The sequence below is a fragment of the Rhineura floridana genome, chromosome 21 (assembly GCF_030035675.1).
Source record: "Rhineura floridana isolate rRhiFlo1 chromosome 21, rRhiFlo1.hap2, whole genome shotgun sequence".
NCBI lineage: Eukaryota > Metazoa > Chordata > Lepidosauria > Squamata > Rhineuridae > Rhineura > Rhineura floridana.
The window spans coordinates 4874759-4896629 of record NC_084500.1 but is presented as its reverse complement, the minus strand read 5'-3'; the positions used below and the strand labels follow the sequence as shown (position 1 = coordinate 4896629).

At 44.5% G+C, this 21871-nt stretch overlaps 1 protein-coding gene across 6 annotated transcripts in view; it reads right to left on the bottom strand.

Moving 5' to 3' along the window:
* Positions 1–21590, bottom strand: part of SH2B2 (SH2B adaptor protein 2) — a 65100-nt gene extending 43510 nt beyond the window's left edge. For 2 of the 6 annotated variants that reach the window (XM_061604996.1, XM_061605002.1), the window contains exons 1-2: positions 17320–17611; positions 8154–8372 (exon numbers count right to left, since the gene is read on the bottom strand). The gene's annotated coding sequence lies outside the window, so the exon portion shown is untranslated. Of the gene's footprint in view, positions 1–8153; positions 8373–10815; positions 10894–17319; positions 17613–21511 lie in introns of those variants that run through there. The other 4 variants (XM_061604997.1, XM_061604998.1, XM_061605001.1 and 1 more) reach the window with 4 other exon arrangements.
* Positions 21591–21871: the final 281 nt, after the last annotated feature.

The window sequence follows — 21871 nt, the reverse complement described above, 5'->3', positions numbered from 1 at the left end:
CATCAGCAGTGTCTTCTCCTCTTGCCCCGCCCCCAAAGCCAGAAGCATCCTAAGAATTTAGATCAGGGTTGATCAGAAAATAGATTGGGGTCTGCTAGTAGATCTCTGGTTCGCAGTTGGTTTAACAACAGCAACAGCAAAAAGGCTATTTCCCAGATAAGCAAGAGGCATAATTAGAGTTCAAGGATGCATTCTAGCCAGGCAAAAACACAGGGTGTCAAACAAGGCAGTGAGGAGTATGGGGAGAGTTCTGAGGGCCAGATATAGAGCCCTCGAGGGCCGCATCTAGCCCCCAAGGCATGAGATTCTCAACCCTTGTTCTCCAGCAGGTGTGAGGAACCTTTAGCCCTCCAGATGTTGCTGAACTACAATTCCCATGATCCCCAGAAAGCGTGTCCAATGGCCAGATATGATGGCAGTTGCTGTTCAGCAACATCTGGAGGCCAAAGGTCCCCCCCCCACCGGCTCTACTGCATCAATACGGCAAGCATCCCCTTTGGGGACAAACGGGACGCACAGCCAAAGTGTTATTAGCAACCAGAGTTATAGTGCACTTGCTGTCTTTTAGTCCGGTCAGTTATAGATCATCCAGGCAGTTCCTGCTGTGACCCAGGGCAGGGCGAGGGAGAGAGAAATGAGCTGCTCACATCTACCACTCATTGGGCTTAATGCAGCAGCAGTATATAATCATGGTCATCTACTGATGTTTTCATTAGCGAGCATGGAGGTGGAGGAAAAAGAGAGAACCCCAGTGGCTAAATGGTCATTATTGCCTTACAGTTATAGAAAAGTGTAGCCAGCTGGTGGGCTGGCTACACTCCCAAAGCAATTTTACCAGCAGCCTCCAGCAGCCCTGGCCAAATTTTATGCAAAGTACAAATAGACACATCCCAAGAGTCTCACGTGGTCACTCCAAAGGAAAGAAAAAAGTGCTCAAACAGCTACAATTCTACATTCTCATACTATATATCTCTCATTTTTGTTTTGTCTGCTAAACATAGCAGTGGCTCCGTGTCAGTGGGGCAGCGGAATCTGCTCTGAACTTGCAAGGAGCTATCCCTGACAGAGCAGCCTTCTTGGCAAAAGCTGCGGCAGAGGATATCAAATGCAACAGTGGTGCTTGGAAAGACCCGTCAATGCCAGTTTTCTCAGTTTCTAGTTTTTCCAGTCTTAAATTCAGTTCTCCTTGTTTCTGCAGCAATTTGCATTTTTTTAAAAAAAAAATCCTCATGAAAATTCTCCAGCATTTTAGTGTGAATTTCTTCTAATAAACAATTTTAGGCAGTTTTGATTAAAGTACGCATTTTTGCAAGCAATTATTTCCAATATAATGCACTTCTGCATGTTCTTTTCACTCATATATTCATTTTTATGCTTTCCCTTAACATATGCATTTTTGTAAACACTGTTTGGTTGGTGAACTGCACTGCAGAATTTGAACAGGTGCACATTTCATGCCCTAGACTAGCTAGACTTCCGGTCTGATCCAGCAGGGCTCCTCCTACGTTATCTAATAGCCCAACTTATCTCACAGGGTTGTTGTGAGATTGTAACTGGGGAAGAAAGAAACCTTTATGCTATCCTGGGCTCCTTGGAGGTGAAAAAAGTGGGGTGTAAATGTAGCGAAATAACAAAATAAATCAAGTCTGCCTGCAACGTACAAACAAGCCTGGGGGGGGGGAGAAGAGAATTGAGGCCAGGCATAAATTTATCGCAAATATTTATAGCTTGCCCCTTGAAACCTCCTGGCAGGGAACAATAAAAATATATAAAAACAAAGCCCATTTACAACAAATAAAATTAACCAAACTGGACACTGCAGATCAGCTGAAGATTACATCTGAATGTTAAAAATTATCAGAATTATGTTATTAGGTGTCTTAGTTGCTCGATGCCCAAAGGTCTCCAAGCTACTTACAACGTTAAAAATAAAAGCAAATATACTATAAAAACAAAACCATAAAACAACAACACGCCCCCCACCCCCCCGCAGCCACAGAAAGCTTTGCAGCATACTAATAATGGTAGCAACGAGCAACCTGTCTCTCTTCCATCACCCTACCCCTGCTAAACAAAATGCACAACAGGATATTGCAGCACTGAGAGAGCTTCCACCCCACTCCAACTTTGCTCCATTGGTGGTGGAGGGAGAGGAAATTGAAGCAAGGTGACACTTTTGTTGTTGTTATGTGCCTTCAGGTCGATTACGACTTATAGTGACCCCATGAATCAGTGACCTCCAAGAGCATCTGTCATGAACCACACTGTTCAGATCTTGTAAGTTCAGGTCTGTGGCTTCCTTTATGGAATCAGTCCATCTCTTGTTTGGCCTTCCTCTTTTTCTACTCCCTTCTGTTTTTCCAAGCATTGTTGTCTTTTCTACCGAATCACGTCTTTTCATTATGTGTCCAAAGTAGGATAACCTCAGTTTCATCATTTTAGATTCTAGTGACAGTTCTGGCTTAATTTGTTCTAACACCCAATTATTTGTCTTTTTCGCTTTCCATGGTATGCGCAAAGCTTTCCTCCAACACCACATTTCAAATGAGTTGATTTTTCTCTTATCCCTTTTTTTCCTGTCCAACTTTCACATCCATACATAGAGATCGGGAATACCATGGTCTGAATGATCCTGACTTTGGTGTTCAGTGATACGTCTTTGCATTTGAGGACCTTTTCCAGATCTCTCGTAGCTGCCCTCCCCCAGTCCTAGCCTTCTTCTGATTTCTTGACTATTGTCTCCATTTTGGTTAATGAATATGCCAAGGTATTGATAATCCTTGACAAGTTCAATGTCCTCACTGTCGACTTTAAAGTTACAGAAATCTTCTGTTGTCATTACTTTAATCTTTTTGACATTCAGCTGTAGTCCGGCTTTTGTGCTTGCCACTTTAACTTTCATCAGCATTCGTTTCAAATCATTACTGGTTTCTGCTAGTAGTATGGTATCGTCTGCATATCTTAAATTATTGATATTTCTCCCTCCAATTTTCACACCTCCTTCATCTTGGTCCAATCCCGCTTTCCGTATGATATGTTCTGCGTACAGATTAAACAAATAGGGTGATAAAGTACACCCCTGTCTCACATCCTTTTCTATTGGGAACCAATCGGTTTCTCCATATTCTGTCCTTACAGTAGCCTCTTGTGCAGAGTATAGGTTGCGCATCAGGACAATCAGATGCTGTGGCACCCCCATTTCTTTTAAAGCATTCCATAGTTTGTCATGGTCTACACAGTCAAAGGCTTTGCTGTAATCTATAAAGCACAGGGTGATTTTCTTCTGAAATTCCTTGCTCCGTTCCATTATCCAACCTATGTTTGTGATATGATCTCTGGGGCCTCTTCCCCTTCTAAATCCAGCTTGGACGTCTGGCATTTCTCGCTCCATATATGGTATGAGCCTTTGTTGTAGAATCTTGAGCATTACTTTACTTACATGGGATATTAAGGCAATAGTTCAATAATTACTGCATTCCCTGGGATCCCCTTTCTTTGGAATTGGGATTTGTATTGAATGCTTCCAGTCTGTGGGCCATTGTTCAGTTTTCCATATTTCTTGACAATTTTTTGTCAAAATTTGGACAGATTCAGTCTCAGTAGTTTGTAGCAACTCTATTGGTATGCCACCTGTTCCTGGTGATTTTTTCTTCCAAGTATTTTAAGAGCAGCTTTTACCTCACATTCTAAAATTTCTGGTTCTTCATCATATGGTTCCTCCGTGAATGAATCTGTTAGCCTTGCATCTCTTTTATAAAGTTCTTCAGTGTATTGCTTCCATCTTCCTTTTATTTCATCTCAGTCAGTCAGTGTGTTCCCCTGTTGATTATTCAACATCCCTACTCGTGGTTTAAATTTCCCTTTCATTTCTCTAATCTTTTGGAATAGGGCTCTGGTTCTACCCTTTTTGTTGTCCTATTTCTATACAATAACTATTGTAATAGTTCTCTTTGTCCCTATGTACTAGTTGCTGTATTGTTGCATTTATTTATTGATTTATTACATTTATATCCCACCTTTCCTCCAAGGAGCTGAAGGTGTGGTGCATATGGTTCTCCTCTCTCTCCATTTAATCCTCACAACAACCCTGTGAGGTAGGTTAGGCTGAGAGGCTGTGACTGGCCCAAGGTCACCCAGCAAACTTCATGGCAGAGTGAGGATTTGAACCCTGGTCTCCCAGGTCCTAGTCCAGCACTCTGACCACTTGCTTTTGCTTTCCTTCTCTCTTTAACCAGACACTTTTTTACCTCTTATAAACTAGACTCAGGCCCCTTCCACACTATCCATTTCATACCACTTTAAGCAGTCACGGCTTCCGCCAAAAAATCATGGGAACTGTAGTTTGTGAAGGGCGCTGAGAGTTGTCAGGAGACCCCCTCTATCCCCCTCCCAGAGTGGTTTAACAATCAATCCCTCTTCCTAGGGAACTCTAGGGATTGCAGCCAAATGGAACAGCCTCCGTTGCCTTGAACACAGATCTGCTGGTGACGGCAAGTTTTATTTCCAAAAGCATGTCTGCTTAAGGTGGGTGAAATGCCAGCAATGTTTTGTCTCCGGCAAAGGACCGTTTGCTCCTTCCCTCCCTGTGATGGGAACAGAACCTTTTTTATTTGAGTATACAGGAAACCTATAGGATATAATATAAATAGAACATCAGACTGACTGTCTCTGGCCACTCCTGTCCAAGCCAGTCGTGAAGCTTCTGGGTTTGTTTGTTTTTAAATGCCAACTAAATAGCGGTATTACGCCTCCCCCCTTGAACAGTCAAAGCCGCCTCCCCTGAATCTACCAGCCCACTAAATGCAAGCGTTGACTTCCTGCCCAGGCTGGCTGAAGGCTCCGTTTGTCATTTGAGGCTTAGAAAACATTTGTCCAGAGAGGCAATAAAACCTTCTCGGATTCTTTATTCGCTGCCCTATTAGGAATTCGTCCAGCTATGGAAGAAGCAACTGTAGTCTTTACAATGGTGGCTCAAGAGCCATTCAGTTTCCTTCCCCTGCTAACAGCAAGAAAACAAAGCAGAACAGAAACTTGTACTCACTGCAGACTACAAAGCCTGCAGCACCCATGTTTGCACGAGCTTGTGCGAATCATCTAGACTTGCTGGTGGATTTCAACATGACCTAGATCAGGGGCAGGCAGACTTCAGGCTTGTGGGATCGGCTTTGGGTTTGTATTCCTACAGGGGTACGGTTTTCTCCTAAAGCTCCCCCCCCTTGCGGAGTTTATCTGGCCCTCAGAACTCTCTCCAGACTCACTGCCTTACTTCACACCCCAAGTATTTTTGCTTGTCTGAAACGGGTCCTTGAACTCTGATAATGCTTCTTGGTTTATTGCCTGGAGGACAGAGAGGGGTGTGCGAGTGTGGGTAGAAACTGGACTGCTGTGCAAAGGAAGAGTTTACATTTGTCGCTCTGCTCACTTTTGCCTCTGGCCTCCCCCTTGTCTGCGATATGCGGCCCTCAGAAACTTTCCAGAAGAGAATGCGGCCCTCTGGCTGAAAAACATCCCCCCCCCCTGAAATCCAACAACTGGAGCCTGGTCCAAACTGGGGTGGGAAACAGCCTTAGAATTCAGGATGCCTCCAAGCATATGCCCAGTCCATGAATTTCTTCTCAACAGCAAAACTCACAGTCCTGCCAGCACAAAAATCCACGTCTGGTTTTCCCTCCATCTCCACTGTCCAGTTTAGAAGGGGAAACAGCCTTTTTGTTGTTGCTATTGTTAAACCAATTGGGAGCCAGAGGTCTACCCTGATCTAAATTCTTAGGATATTTCTGGTTTCAGTCTGGGGTGAGAGAGGGAGACTCTTCCGATAGCAGCCAGGAACATTGATCCATGCTAGCAATTAATGCATTATCTGAGCAATGCATATATATCTTACCAACAATCACAGTGCCACTGTACTGGGTTTTTAAAACAGGTCTACCATGCGTTGTAGTGGTTAAGGTGTTGGACTACGACCTGGGAGACCAGGGTTCGAATCCCCACACAGCCACAAAGCTCACTGGGTGACCTTGGGCCAGTCACTGCCTCTCAGCCTCAGAGGAAGGCAATGGTAAACCCCCTCTGAATAGTGAATACCGATTACCATGAAAACCCTATTCATAGGGTGGCCATAAGTCGGAATTGACTTGAAGGCAGTACATGTTTTTAAGACCCGTAAGTCTTATCCATATTCTCATTGATGCAAGGAAACAAAGTAAGAGAATACAAATTCTGATTAACGTCTGTGCATATCAGACATATTGTCAAGAGATATAGCAGTTTAAATACAAGACAGTATCTTAGAATTATAACTCTGGGGTTTTTTGGCTGGCGTGTGGGGTGGGGAATATATCTTTAAATACAACAGATGCATATACCCATAGGCTTCCCATAAGGGGCATCTGGTTGGCCACTGGGAGAACAGGATGCTGGACTAGATGGGCCACTGGCCTGATCCAACAGGCTCTTCTTATGCTCTACCCTGTAATACACCCAGCATAGTATAGTGGTTAGCATGTCACACTAGGATCTGGGAAACCTACATTCAAATCCCCACTCAGCTCACTGGGTGACCTTGGACTAGTCAGTGTTTCTTAACCTAACCTATCTCATGGGGTTGTTGTGAGGATAAAATAATTATTCCACAAGAGCACAGAAAAGTCTGTGGAATGTACTACATGGCATAGAATTCAGCTTGCTGAGCAAGAACCCCAGCTTTCATTTAAGAAAGGAAGTAAGCAAGTTTCTAGGCCATAAGGCAGTCTTGAAAGTTTGTGAGCAATGCTCAGAGAACAGGTGGCTAAGTAATAATAATAATTTGTTATTATTAATTAAATTTATATCTCACCCTTCCACCCAGTAGACAACTCCCAAATGAGAGGTCTTCCAAAGGTGGGGCTTCAATATAGCTTATTCCCCTGCCCACCCTACCCATGACTGGCAGCTATAAGCTATATTAGGAGAGCCAGTGTGGTATAGTGGTTAGAGTGTTGGACTACAACCTGGGAGACCAGGGTTCGAATCCCCACACAGCCATGAAGCTCACTAGGTGACCTTGAGCCAGTCACTGCCTCACAGCCTCAGAGGAACGCAATGGGAAACCACCTCTGAATACCGCTTACCATAAAAACCCTATTCACAGGGTTGCCATAAGTTGGGATTGACTTGAAGGCAGTCCATTTCCATTTATAAGCTATATTACTCTAAACAGAGGTGGGGGGAATCCTTGCAAACTCCGGACAGACTGCATCTCACGGTGCAAATGGCTGATTTTGATATCATCCCCCTGATAACTTTCACTTTCCATTCCAACTCTAGCAGGTCTTCCTACCCTGCAAGGGAGTTTCCAGAAACATCCAGCTGATCACGGCATGCAACAATTTGCTACTGTTTTCTTACCAAGCAGAAACCAAGAACCACAGAACTATGGCTCTTTACGCAGATCTGTTTTCATTGACAGTTTGGAGGCTTCAGCTGGTGTGAGATGTTGCATTCATTACTCAAGGCATTACCATGAGCTGTAAAGCCCTGAACATCCTGGGCTCATCACTCATCTCCATCCTTATTTATTTAGAGCATTTGTACTCTTCTTTTCAGCCAAAAAGATTCCCAGAGTGGCTTACATACAATCAATTACAACAAGGCAGTCCCTGCCCTCAGGATTACAATTTAAATAACACGACACACAAGGAAAAACGGACAAGGAGGGAAGGGGGGGGGGAAAGCAAACTCAGGCACCCATTCTTAAACAGAAGATCTCACAATAATGATCTGGCATAGAAACAGTTCAGGGGTAGGTGGTGTCTGATGGTCTTTCAGCAAAATGGTTGGAATGAGACCAGCTTCTCACCTCTCTTGCTGAGGCAGCCTGATGCAATGGCTACTGCCAAGCAACAACTGAGGGTCAGGAGGCCTGATTTCCAATGCAACCTTTTAAGATCAACTAGGGCTGTTCACTTTAAATCTGTCATTTGTACACAAAATCCGGTCTGCAAGCAAGGGTGTACAGAGGTGCACTTTCAGCGGCTAGTCCTCAGTTTGGGAATTCTCTTCCCGAGAATATTATCCGAAGTCAGAACCTATACACCTTCCACAATCAGGGCAATACAGTTGTATGCAAATCGGCTTTTGAGGGCCAGGGATAAGGAAAAGTAATTGGGACTCACCTCCTTGGATAGGATACAAGTCTATCCAACAAATCACTTGGTGTTGTACTGTTGTGTTGTACACATCCCACACTGTTCAGAAAACGGCATCTAGAATCTCACATCAAGTTCCCGTGATGGACAGAGGAACAAGTCAGGAGCGTTGGGAGAGTTGGTGGGGAACCATTTTCAGCTCAAGGGCCACATCCCCTCCTGGGCAACCTTCGGAGGGCCACATGCCTGTGGTGGGCAAGGCCAGAGGCAAATGAAAGCAGAGCAATGAATGTAATTTTTTACGTTTCTACAGTAGGCTACTTTCTGCGCTTACTCTGTCCTCCATCAAACCAAACCAAACCAGAAGCAGGATCGGAGTTCAAGGACTCATCTCTGCCAGGCAAAATCTCTCAGCAAGAGTGCGCAGGCTGGTGAGGGGCATGGCACTGGGAGAGTCTCGAGCAATGGAGAGCAGCGGCTCCTATGTCAGCAGGACAATGAGTCTGCTCCGGGTTTTAGTCAGAGCCTTTCAGCACCTTGAAAGTTCTGAATAAAACCCAGAGTGGATTCACTGCCCCACTGACACTGGAGCCACCACTGGTCCCAAGGGCCGGACAAACATGCTTGGTGGGCCGCATTTTAAAACCAACGCCGAGTGTGCTAGAATGCTAGAGAGATTCTGGGAAATACAAATCGGCTTTTAAATCATACTACAGTGCTGCCATCAAACATGACCTGAGCTGGGAAATTCAATTACATGTAGCACGTTAGCCGCAGGATTGCCCCGCTCATGGCTAATTACTTTAAACGGTACAAATAAGACCAGACATCTTGTAGGAATCCCCAGGATGTCCAGTATATGTTCTCAGAGATTCCTTCCTGTATGAAGGAATAATCTTTAGCCAAGGTTCCCCATCCCATCCTTCTGTTACACATCTGTAACTCTCTCTTTAATAAGCAACCGCAGCCAACCCAGCAGAAAGGCTTCCCAGCTGACATGCCTTCAACCTACTCTATGCTGGACAGTAGTTACTTGTTTAGCTTACTGGGTGAGCTTCCTCCTCCAAACATTAACCCACTGCCAAAATGAAAGAGTTCTGATTTGCAGTCAACCATTTCCATTTCCAGTCTTAGTCATATTTGGAGGAACGGCCACAGCTCCATGGTAGAGAATCTGCATTGCATGCAAAAAGGTCCCAGGTTCAACGCCACCTCCAAGTAGTAAATTTATTACGGTCAAAGACCAGCATATAAATACACAACATTAAAACAACAGGATATAATTAAAACTCAAACATCCACTAAACAAAACAAATTCTGATAAAAAGCCAGTTACACAGCCTATGTGTGCTATTGATTTATCATTGCTCTCCGACATATAACGGCTGCTGCACACAAACTGGCCACTTTAACTGTGAGCTGAGGATTCCAATCAGACAGAAGATACTCCAGATAAAATGCATGCAGGTAGAGCTGGGACAAGACTCCTGCCCGAAATCCTAGGGAGCTGCGGCCAATCAGTGCAGACGAGGGGTTCCCAAAGTTTTTTTACCCCAATGGACCACTTGAGAATTGTCCCGGGTCTTGGTGGATCACCGAGTGATTTTTCTGCCTGTTGCTGCAGCTGCAATCTGTTGTGCTAGATGCTGCATGACTTTTAATTGTATTTTTGTCACTTCCTTTACTTCTAACATATTGAATCCTGTTGCACTACAACTGGAATACCATCTGTAACGCAACAGGAAATAACAGAAGCAACGAAAGCCAAAAATCAATATGGATATTTGATGGAATGGATGTGCCGTCTCCTGCCTTCAACCACAAATCCGGAGACGCGCCATGCACCACTGGTGGACCAAGGATAACAGTTTGGGTTCCCCTGGTGTACACAATACTGAACTAGTAGCAGTAAAGTTTAATACGGTCACAGACCAAACAGACAATACTGAACTAGATGGGCAATGGCCTCACTCAGTATAAGGCGGCTTCCTATGCTCCTATTCTGTTCAGCAAAAAAAGTCTTCCGGCTTCTTATCAAAGACATTGTGGCATGAAGAGAGACGGACTCCAAGCCCCATCATTTCTCACAGCCATATTGACTAGGGCTGGTAAGACCTTTTGTTGGGTGGGTGGGGGAGTCCAACAACATTGTGCGGGGCCCCAGATTAGCCACCCCTGGCGCCAGCTTTCATGGTCCACTTCGATAGATGCATCAGGGTATCAGGCATTATGGCCTGAAGGCACGTGAGGCCATCACCTTAGTGAATCTAAGCAAGTCAGGGTCTGGCCATCTCCTGGATGGGAGACCACTTGGGAACCACTTGTATGCCGCCTTGACTTCCTTCATGGAAGAAAGGTGGGGTATAAATGTAAGAAAATAAATTAATAATAATAGAATTTAAACCCCGTCCTTCTTCCCAAAGGAGCCCCGGATATCAATTGTTACACTGAGGTATATAGGATATAATTAACAGTGGCCACAGTTAAAATTAAACCAGAACTATCACTAGAAGCTAAAATGATGAAACTGAGATTATCATACTTTGGACACATGATCATTGGATCATGAGAAGACGTGATTCACTAGAAAAGACAATAATGTTGGGAAAAACAGAAGGGAGTAGAAAAAGAGGAAGGCGAAACAAGTGATGGATTGATTCCATAAAGGAAGCAGCAGGTCTGAACTTACAAGATCTGAACAGGGTAGTTTATAACAAACACTATTGGAAGTCGTCGATTCATAGGGTCGCCATAAGTCGTAATCGACCTGAAGGCACATAATACACAGAAACACACAGTTAAAATTAACAGTCAGGAAACCAGTTGTTGGTGATAAACAGATATCCTGGCCCTTGGTAAGCCAATTATCACATGTAGTGTAAAAATTTTTGGGGGGGGGGGCGGGAGAACAGAACTTTATCCCTGTTGAAGCCACCAGTGACAGAACTGAACTTATTGATGAATTGGGTTTCAATTGTATGGAATGGTTGCCCAGATACGAAGGCTGTGTGCACCACCAGATACTGAAAGCACATCACTTCCCCCAAAGAATCTTGGGAACTGTAGTTAGTTACGGTGTTGGGAACTATAGCTCTGTGAGGGATAGAGATGTAAAATTTCTGGAAATTTTGAAGCCATGGAAAAAATACAGAAAAAACCCAGAAATTTTCAGAAAAAAAATGAAAAAAATCAATATCAGCACTTTTTACACATTGAAAGTCATTTTGTTACTTCAGGAATATCAAATGTAATTATGTACAAGTTGGTTTGGCATACAATTATCACATTTGGTATATTAAAACTACATTTTATTCAAACAATTATTACAAATTGAATTTACTTTTTTAAATGTTTACTTTTGTTTGTAACAAATGGATCTACAAGATCCTGAACTGTAAGGAACCTCTTTCATTTTGCCAGTTTATGAGGGGCAGGCAAAAAACAATTAAAAAAACACACAGAAGAAACCATCAACATTAGTAACAAAGAAAATTATTTATGTCTCCACTAGTCCTCCTCAGTGTCAAGTTGACATAAAGCATCTATTCCCATAAAAAGAACTGAGGAAAAAAAAAAGGGGGGGGACCAAGATTCACTGAAACATATTATTCATCATGCTAAATTAAAACATCCCATAATCCATTTTTCTTCATTTTTTTTCAATTTTTCAGAAAAAAACAAAAAAGGCTTCAGAATAAACCTGTTTCCCCCCCGAATTTTTCCATTTTTTTCCCAGGCCTTCACATCTTTAGTGAAGGATAAACTACAGTTCCCAGGTTTTGTCAGAGGAAGCCATGTGCTTAAAACGTGCTTTAAATGTATAGTGTGCATGCAGCCCAGATAACATTATTTACTAGCAATAACAGCTGTCCACATGCCAGTGGTCCCTGTTCCCTGGTCCCAATCTCTGGCAAACTGTTGCCCAATATTTGCCTGGTGTGTGTGTACACGTGTGTATATGAAGAAATACTTTGTTAAAATGACCATCATTCTTCAGGATTTAATTTCCTCCCAAGGGGTTCTAATACATAAGCCTCTAAGTGGGAGTAACACAAATCATACATTACAGCAGAATTTCCCAAATTGTGGTCTGTGAACTTAATTCAGGTGGTCCATGCCATATCCACATTAAATATACATACTGATTCTTACACTGTATCTTTATTGCTTATTTTATTTCTTGCACTTGTGTTTTATTAGATTACAGTTTGAATTCTCTGGAATGCGAGTTGTAATACAACAAAATTCAATATAAGAAATAAAAGCAGGAATAAAAATAGAATTCAAGAATCGTACAGCACCTAGCGCACCATGCTGCAATTGCTGAAAACAGGCAGAAAAACAATGAAGTGTTCTGCCGACACTCTCAGCAATTTTCAAATGGTCTGTGGGGTTAAAAGTTTGAGAACCCCTGCCCTAGAGACAAAATGCACCCAGAACACACGTGCACAACCTGTTATTTCACAAGCTGCAACTACTGAGGTATTATTTCGAATTCTCGACAACATGTGCTTTTCAATTATTTAAGTTACATTTTTGTCCTGCCTCGCGTCAAAGGAGCTCAGGTCAGCATACATGGTCTGCCCTCCTCCCCCATTTTATCCTCGCAAACAACCCTCTAAGGTAGGTTAGGCTGTCTCAGCGCTACTCTGCAAGTCCATCCGCTGGGCCACATCCACACCGGACATTTATTCCAGATTAAACAGCCATTTCCCCCAAAGAATCCTGGGAAGTGTAGTTTGTGAAGGCTGCTGAGAGTTGCTAGGAGACACCCTATTCCCCTCACAGAGTTCCAGTTGCCAGAATTCGTTGGGAAGAGAAGCTGACTGTTAAACCACTCTGGCTGCTGGAGCTTTGTCAGGGGAATAGGGCATCTCCTGACAACACTCAGCACCCATCACAAACCACATTTCCCAGGATTCTTTGAGGGAAGCCATGACTGTTTAAAGTGGAATAAATTGTCTGGTGCGGATGTGGCCCAGGTCTCCTTGGTCCTAGTCCAACACTCTACCCACTATGCCACACTGAAGAAAACAAGAATGAACCCCCTTTAGCTTTTAAATCAAGAGAGGAGAGAGCTATTGGTCTCTCCTAAGCCTACCATTAGCACACCTAAAAGCACGAAAATAAATAGCAGACCAGAGTACCTGCTGCTTTGGAGTAGCACTTGCACAAGGAATTAAAAAAGCCATCCAGTGCTGTGGACCAATTTCACAGTACATCACCTTACCCAGTGCCTACTCCAGGTCTGGACAGCAGGGGGGGGGGAGGAGCTCACAGGCCAGATGCCCTCACTGGGACCCGCTCTGTCCACTTACCTGCCCTGAGTCTGTACAACTGTCCAGAGGGGAGACAGCAAAGTAAATGGCAGATGCTGACGCTCCATCATTTCCTCACACGTTGCCTGCTGCTTGGAGGGGGCTAGCAAACAGGCAGCAGCAAGGCAGTAAGGTCTGGGAATTGGCAGTGCCCCCCTTGCAAAGATACAGTTTTTCTTGAAAGGACAAATCTGACCATGTTTGGTCCACATTTTCGTCTTACGTGAATAGATCTATTTCAATGAGGTCCCCACCAATTTTTGCTTTCGAGGGGCTATTTATCCCTGTCTTCTGAAATGGTTCAATCTGTTTCTTATGCTTACCTATTGTCATCCAAATAGGGGCACACAGAAAAGTTTGAATATACTTGGTATCTTGTTTTTTCTTTCTGTCCACATTACTGTATGTATTCTCCATTAGTCTTGCTTAATGTTTATATATTTTATTAGAAATTAAATAGAGCTGATAAAAAAGCAAATGAAATTTTTATACTATTTTAGGTAAACAGCGTGAGATATATATACATTTTTATCAAGCGGTATATAAATTCAGTGAAATAAAAAATAAAATGAAAAATGAAGCCTAATCAGGGGCCAGTCACCATCCCTCAGCCACAACCTGCCCCACAGGGTGGTTGATAGGGATAAAAATGGTATGTGCATGTATGGGGAGAGTTAAGAGAACTACATGCATAATTCTGAGCTCCTTGGAAGAAGGACTGCAAATGCATGCGTGTGTCCGTCCATCCTTCAGCTGCTTATCCAACCCACCTTCCCAAATCTTGGCCCCTTTGCTAAATTATTATAGTGCTATAATGGTGGCTGGGCCACCATTCAGGAATTCCTTTTTGAGATCAACCAGCACACAGACATATATAAGCTCCTCTGACAGGAGCAATACATTCTCAACACTGGGGAGGGTGGGTAGTGATGGCGCAAGGTGGATTATGCATCCATTCACAGCTAGCAGCCAAGATCAGTCTCGAAGACCGGTCTTCCTTTTCACCAGGCAACTGCTCCACTTAAAGCTTGGAAAGAAGAGGCAACCCCCCCTCCCCGGTTCTCTGTTTCCCCTTGGCTAAAGCAGGGTTTCCCAAACGGTGGTCTGTGAGCTTCATCCAGGTGATCCACGGCAGGCACGCATTAAATATTCATCTTGATCATTTACTGTATTTTTATTGCTTCTTTTATTTCCTATATTGCATTTTACTGTATTACAAGTTGAATTCTATGGATACAGTATAAGAAATTAAACAAGCAATTGCAGTTCAAAAACCATACAGCATCTAGCACAGAGCATTACAATGGCTGCAACAGGCAGAAAAATCATGAAGTGGTCCTCCAAGACCCTCGGTGATTTTCGAATGTTCAGATGGGGGAGAACAAAGTCGAGGAACCACTGGCCTAGACTACCATCTCTCCACACTTGAAGGATATATCCAAGAGCGTACATACAATCAACATAGGAAACTGTCTTACACTAAGTCAGACCATTGGTCCATCTAACTCAATACTGTCTACACTGATTGGCAGCAGAGGCTCTCCAGAGCTTCAGGCAGGGAGCCTCTCCCAGCCCTACCTAGAGATGCCCTTGGGGACTGAACTTGGGACCTTCTGCATGCAGGACAGATGTTCTGCCACTGAGCTATGGTCACCCGCAACACCCACCCACGCAGATGTACAAGGGCCCAAACCAGAAACACATTATTAAACTAGACCGTAGCATCTGCCTCAGAGGTTCCCAAACTGTGGTCCACAGACCACCAGCGGTTCACGAGCTCCATTGAGGTGGCCCGCGGCATGTTCACATTAAATATTCATATTGATTTTTAATTGTATTTTTATTGCTTCTTTGATTTCTTATATTGTATTTCATTGCAAGTTGCATTTTATGGAATGGAAATGGTAATACAAATACAGGAAAAAAAAGAAGCAATGCAAATGTAATTAAAAATCATACAGCACCTAGCAGAGGACATTACAATTGCTGCAACAGGCAGAAAAATCATGAAGTGGTCTACCAAAGCCATCAGCAATTTTGAAGAGGTCTGTGGGAAATAAAGTTTAGGAGCCACTGATCTATTCGTACTAAAGCTAGCTCCTGACTAGGGCGACCAAGAAACACAGCCTAGAGAATCTTAAAGGAAAATTTCAGTGTCGTCCCCCCCCCCCAATATCCCACCAGCGTTTCCAAACACACCTTTTCCATATAGGTGAATGGCTGCCATAAGTCATTAACTCCTCAGTGAAAGCACTAAATATTTGTGTCACTGTTGCAGCAAAGCCAACAGTGTCTCCCACCTTTGACACTGCTCCTGTAGCAGATGCAAAGATGTTTTACATGCAGAGCACACACGCTTCTCGCAATACACCTACCCCTCTGCATATTCCACCCACCACAATGGCAGGCATGAATGCAGCGAGGTGTAGATTGAAAACAAGGAGGCGGTGGGCAAAGGCGAAGCAAAGGGTAATTGAGATGCTATTGCATCCAGCTAAAGGATCTTCCTTGCCCTAGAAATAAAATGCATATGGCCCAGTGGAATACCTTAATCACTTGGCTCCTGTGAGTCATTTATAAGGGGGGGGGGAAACCATTGATGAAGAAGGCGGCAAGAGGCAGCCTTACAACCGCTCTGGTTCAATCCACATGCCACATGTGGGCAAACCGTTCATGTGCGGATAGGGCAGTCCCAGATATGGATCAGGCCATGGCCTCCCTGGTGCACGGCACCTGATGTTTGCCTATACAGGTGTAGGTGCAAGAAAGGGGGAAAGCAGGCCTTCTTCATGCGTCTGCTTGCAAAATAAATGCAAGGGGCGGCAGCACTCCATCTCCAAGATCTCATTAAGGAAGGAAGGAAGGAAGGAAGGAAGGAAGGATTGACAGATTCATAGAATATGGAGTATTTCCAGAAGAGCGCCATCCTCGCTTCACGCGGACAGAAGCGTTGTTCTAGCCAAGCGGGTGTGTAAATGGCATTGTAATGTGTGAGGGAAGGGAGTGGGTGTGAATCTCTCTCTCTACATACACACACACAAGCACATAGAGCTAAACAGACATGGGGAAAAGAGGGGGAAGAGGACTAGAAATAGCAAGCCTCCTTTTCCCAAAATGCTTCACCGACACATGCACACACATGTACACGTGCAAAAATACACACCAGCAGCAACGCATGATCCTCTAAGAGGAAGTGCAAATCCACAAGCCAAAAAAGGGGGGGAGGAAGAGGGAGAATAGCCCCCCTCTTTAAATAGCTCTCTCGCACATGCAAAAACACACAGAGGAACCGACTGGGGATCTTCAACGCAAATGTGCACGCCCGAAGGGGGACGTGTGTTCGCGTGCATGCGTGCGTGTAACGTGGGGGGAGTTAGAAGGACGAGTCCCCGCAGAGCTTCACAAGCCATCACCCCCCCCATGTCTTTTTAAGGTGGCAATGTTTAAACACAGTTAAGAGGAAGCAAGCCCCGTTACTCCCGAGCGCATCTGGGCTGGCACACCAACTGCACGAGAAAACCAAACAGGTCAGGACGGGGTGGGGGGAGGTGAGTGTCCCCGCAGAGTCGCCCCCCCCACACACGTGTGATTCTTAAGGGAAGACAATAAACATCGCACAATAAAAATATCGGGGCAAACGGGGGGGGGGAGAGAAATGCACCATTTCTTAAAATAGCGGCACTCCTTCGGTCCCCCCCCGAAACCCTCCCTGGCTGTACTGCGCGTGCAAAAAGCAAAAGACTGGGAATTACGAGGAGGAGAAGGAGGAGGGGGCTTTGCAAGGCGGATTCTGCAGCTCCCGTGGGAAGAAAAATCCCACCGAGCAGGAGGAGAAGAAAGGGCAGCGAGGGGGCCGGAGACAGCGTAGCGCTTACCGGGCTTGGAGAGGCATGGAAGGGGGCGGCGGGTCGCTTGGTCTTTCCTCGCCCGGCGGCCTCCGGATCTGAAGGGTGGAAGGCGGGGAGGCAAGCCGCGCCCGGCGCGCAGCAGTTGCGAGGAAGGGGCGCCCCGCCGGTGCCTTGCAGCTGGCCGCGGTCTCCTCCCCTTCCCTCGGCGCAAAAGGGTTTAAAGGGCCCGGCAGGCGGAGAAGGAGGGGGTCATGTGACCAGCCAGCCCCTTTCTTTCTCCCCCCCCCGCTAGGGAGGGCTTTGCTTTCCTTTTTTTTCAAGATGACCCTGAGCATGTGCAGAGCGCCCCCCTTCCCCGCTAGACAGAACCACCGCTGGTCCATGTGAAGTATTATTTCAACTTTTTTTAATGGCTTCAAGCTTGCACAGGGGGCGTGCCTTCCCGAGTGAAAAGCCAGCTCTGATTGTTGTTGTTGTTAGATGGTTATACTTAATTATAATTAAAAACTATTTATTGTAAATTTTACCGACATAAATAAATTAAAATATTATTAATTAATAATAATATAACTTAAAATAAATATGTGAATTTAGAGAAATAGAGAAACACCTTCAGTTCACATTACAGATACAATAATCAGCAGCATGTTCATCTTATTACCTCAGTTTTATTATTTTATTGTCTTATTACCACAATCTTAATACCCCAGTTTTACAGAAAAGCCCTGGCAGATTTGACAAGTTGTATGCATCATAGCTTTTGTCTGATCAGAATTCCCAGATTTCAGTTTAAAGCGGATAATTTTGGCACAGCCACTATTGCTTGCCCATACACTGTTAATAAAATAATATTTATAATTTATTATTTTATTTATTAACATTTATACCTCCAACACTGGAGGCATTCAAGAGGCAGCCATCTGTTGGGAATGCTTTGATATGGATTCCTGCATTGAGCAGGGGGTTGGACTTGATGGCCTTATAGGCCCCTTCCAACTCTACTATTCTATGATTCTATACCCCGTCTTTCTTTTGATGATAGAAACCCAAGGTGGCTTACATATGGTTCCCAAGCGGTTTCCCATCCAGGCACTGACCAGACCTGACCCTGCTTAGCTTCAGCAGGGTGCTTATTAGGTGTTTTTATATGGGGTCTGAGTATTTTGTACTATCATATTGCTGTGTTTTAATTATTTTATTTTGTTCTGGTTTTTGTATTTTATAAGTGCTGCTCTATGACCAAAATAAATAAATCTAACAAATCCATCTTAAACATATAAATTAATATAAGCCCTCCAGATGGTTATACTTTTTAAAAAGTACACAAAGACAACTGTGAACTTGAGCATGGACAGAGAGCTTTCCTATGTTAAGTATAGCCAGAACCTGCTCTGATATATCTGGTTCTACTGTTAGGAATCAGTTGACTGGTAAGCCGTCCCTCCTCTAGCTCAGAGCCAACACTGATATACAGGAAGTTATACCTTTTGTAAAAAAGTGGGTTTAGCAGATGTGAGCATGTGCGGAGTGCATACTGAGTGAACACAGTAACAGCCAGCCCCAACACAAAAGTAGCCATAATTTAAATAAAGAAAAATGGACTTGAATTGGGCCAGTGCATTCCAGCCTCAATTCGGAGCCACCATCTGCTCTGATATATATTATAGATGAAGTAATTTTTAAAAGTTGATGTGGGGGATGTCTTTGCCTATGCAGAGAGTGCCTTCCCGTTCTGCTAAGTAAGCACAGCAAATCCTTCCCCTAGTGGAGGACAAGAAATAATTTAAAGTAAGGATGCATAGGGTGTCATTGAGACTGTGCAGAGTGCCTTCCTATGTCAAGGACATAGGCACAGCCAATCCTGGTGCTAAGTCATGGAATTAAAAAGGGGGGGGAGTGAGTGTCTTTTAATCAGGGCTGGTCCAAGACATTTTGCTGGCAAGGTAGGGTAGAGCCTGGCTGCCTGCCATTTTTTCTGCTCACCCAATTAGATGCTCAGTAACTCTATCATTGGATTAGTTAAACACGCACAGTATATTTGCAAAAGAGGAGGATGGGGAGAAAATCTCTGGCAGCCGCCTTGGCCGCTCCAACAGGTCCAGTGGCCATTAGTTGCCACTACTGAGGCAAAGGACGAGATGGTGCCAGCTCATCCCATTACATGTGCAGAAGCCAACAGGTCTGGCAGGTGAATCTCAACTTCAGCATTATTTATTTATTTATTCCATCTATTATTTGATTTATATCCCGCCCTTCCTCCCAGCAGAAGCCCACGGCGGCAAACAAAGCACTAAAAACACTTTAAAAATCATAAAAACAAACTTTAAAATACATTAAAACAAAACATCTTTAAAAACATTTTTTTAAAAAAGCTTTGAAGACATCTTAAAAAAAAGGTTAAAAACATATTTGATTTGGATTCCTGCATTGAGCAGGGGGTTGGACTTGATGGCCTTATAGGCCCCTTCCAACTCTACTATTCTATGTTTCCATTATTATTATTTTTAAAAAAGGTCTAAAAACATATTAAAAAGCAATTCCAACACAGACGCAGACTGGGATAAGGTCTCAACTTAAAAGGCTTGTTGAAAGAGGAAGGTCTTCAATAGGCGCCGAAAAGATAACAGAGATGGTGCCTGTCTAATATTTAAGAACATAAGAAGAGCCTGCTGGATCCGGCCAGTGGCCCATCTAGTCCAGCATCCTGTTCTCCCATGGGAAGCCTGCAAGCAGGACCTGAGTGCAGCAACACTCTCCCCTCCTGCAGTTTCCAGCAACTGTCATTCAGATCCATACGGCCTCCAGCAGCCATGGAGGAAGAGTATAGCCATTGTGGCTAGAAGCCACTGATAGCCTTATCCTCCATGAGACTGGAGCCAAAACTAGAGGGAAGCGTCAACATGCTTGGGAGAAACCCTGAGGTGTGCAGATGTGCACATTATCTTAAATAACAAACACACACCAACCTAAGGTGTTTTTTTTAAAAGCCCCAAACGCCAGCTGCAACAGAAGCACTCCTGCATTTTGCTGCAGGCCCTGCTGGTTGCGATTCCGCATGCACGAACAGAGAGGGGGCCTCTCTGTCCTTATATTTCTATTTAGCTCTGCCTCTACCTACAAGCCTTGCCTCGGCAATTAAGAGAGTATGTGGCAACGACGACTTAAGAAGAGCGCTGCCGGATCCGGCCAGTGGCCCATCTAGTCCAGCATCCTGTTCTCACAGTGGCCAGCCAGATGCCCCGATGGGAAGCTCACAAGCAGGACCCGAGTGCGAGAGCGCTCTCGCTGCTTGTGGTTTCCAACAACTGGTATTCGGAAGAATGCTGCCTCCAACTGTGGGGACAGAGCATAGCCATAATGGATTTGTCTAATCCTCCTTTAAAGCCCTCCAAGTTGGTGGCCATCGCTGCTTCTTGTGGGAGCCAATTCCATAGTTTAACAACGCGCTGCGTGAAAAAGTCCTTTCTTTTATCTGTCCTGAATCTTCCAACGTTCAGCTTAGGGGTGGCCCATCCATATGTGGTCGCCTAGGCCGTCAAGTTAAGGGGGGTGCCAAATTTGAGGGGGGGGATGAAAGTTAAAGAAATACAAATGAAATAACGAAGATATCATTAACTAAATTCTATGTAGCACTAATGAGCTTGTTCTGTCAGTGGTGCAAGCATTTCTGCCCTAATGGGGCAGTCTCCCTTCTGCTCCCTCCATGCGCTATGGGGCCAATTTAGGAGGCCCAAGGGGAGGAGAGGGGGAAAGAAGCCATGGTCCTCTAGCGGGAATCCTTGCAATGGCTCTTGCTAGCGGGACGGTTACTTGACTCTGCCATTATTTCAATTCCCATGCACGTACAGACAGAAAATGAATTGTAATTATAATAAATAAGTTGGTCCATAAGTAACAGGGTTTACCAGGGCCTTTTTAAAGGGGGGGGCACAGGGGCCAACTGTCCCAGGCCTCACATATGAGGGGGGGCTCACACACGAGGTAGGCCTCACACACAGAGGGGGCCACATGAACGTTGGCATTGCTGCATTGTTGCCAACTTTTTTTTCAGAATCCCCCTAACCTGAGAACCATAAACGTAATGGAAAAACACAAAACAAAACTCTACTGGTGGTCGTGTCCTTTTATCATGACAGCATGAGCAAGGCAGGGCTCATAGTAGCAACCAAGCCCAACCATAGTCAGACATTTTTTGATAATTATTATGTTTATACCTCACCTTTTTTCCTCCAAGGAACCCAAGGCAGCTCACACGGTTCTCCTCCTCCTCTCCATTTGATTCTCACAACAATCTGTGAGGTAGGTTGCGCAGGGTGAGAGTCAGTGGCTGGCCCAAAGTCACCCGGTGAGCTTCATGGCCGAACTGGGACTCAAACCTGGATTTCCCCAGTCCAGCACTCTAACCACTACACCACGCCGCCCCCACAGACACTATACGCCCAGGGTCCTCAGTGCAGAGCGTGAAGGCACCAGTGTGCTCACAGAGGCCTACCTGAATGGAGAACTCCAGGGCTCAATTATGTATTTTGATGGTTTTTATATTATTTGCTTTGTGGCCCTTAGTTGTTTACTTATGCAT